This window comes from Penaeus monodon, chromosome 24 (genome assembly GCF_015228065.2).
Source record: "Penaeus monodon isolate SGIC_2016 chromosome 24, NSTDA_Pmon_1, whole genome shotgun sequence".
Classification (NCBI taxonomy): domain Eukaryota; kingdom Metazoa; phylum Arthropoda; class Malacostraca; order Decapoda; family Penaeidae; genus Penaeus; species Penaeus monodon.
In genome coordinates, this window is record NC_051409.1 from 28,996,695 (window position 1) to 28,997,286 (window position 592).

The following is a 592-nucleotide window of genomic DNA, read 5'->3' on the forward strand; positions in this document are numbered from 1 at the left end:
ATTTAATTTTCAAAATGCAAGCGCTTTTGGGCACCGGAGATGTACAGTGACGCGGTTGAGTAACTTTTGATAAAAACAGAAAAGAATGCTTTACCCGGGGCCACATACAGCCCCAGTAGGAAGGGCACATCTCTATTTTCATTGATTTTCCTACAAAAGGACTGACTAACTTCCTTTAAAAGTAGTACACCGATTTTGGGATTTCACTTTATTCAAAAAATTTGCGGTGACTGACTATGTTAGACCTATCGAGGAAGTAAATACACCCGCATTGGGCCTAGATAATAAATATACTCGGGGGGTTTTTTTTTAAGGGGGCTAGAGGGGACTGGGGGTTTCCCGGGTGAAGATAGACAGTGAGAAAATGTGTATAAAATCCTTAAAAAGTCACGATAAGTTTAAAAGATGTAATATAAATCTTTTAAAACCTTTTTCTTTAATGCGCGCTGTATATTTTAAACTCACATGTATACCCGTTCGACACGGGCCACACGCCTGTAGCTGTTGTTCGATGGGTATTGGTCTTAATTGTTGGAAAATACTAATCAGAATTTCTGAACCAAATGCATAGTTTATACTACATCTCTATATG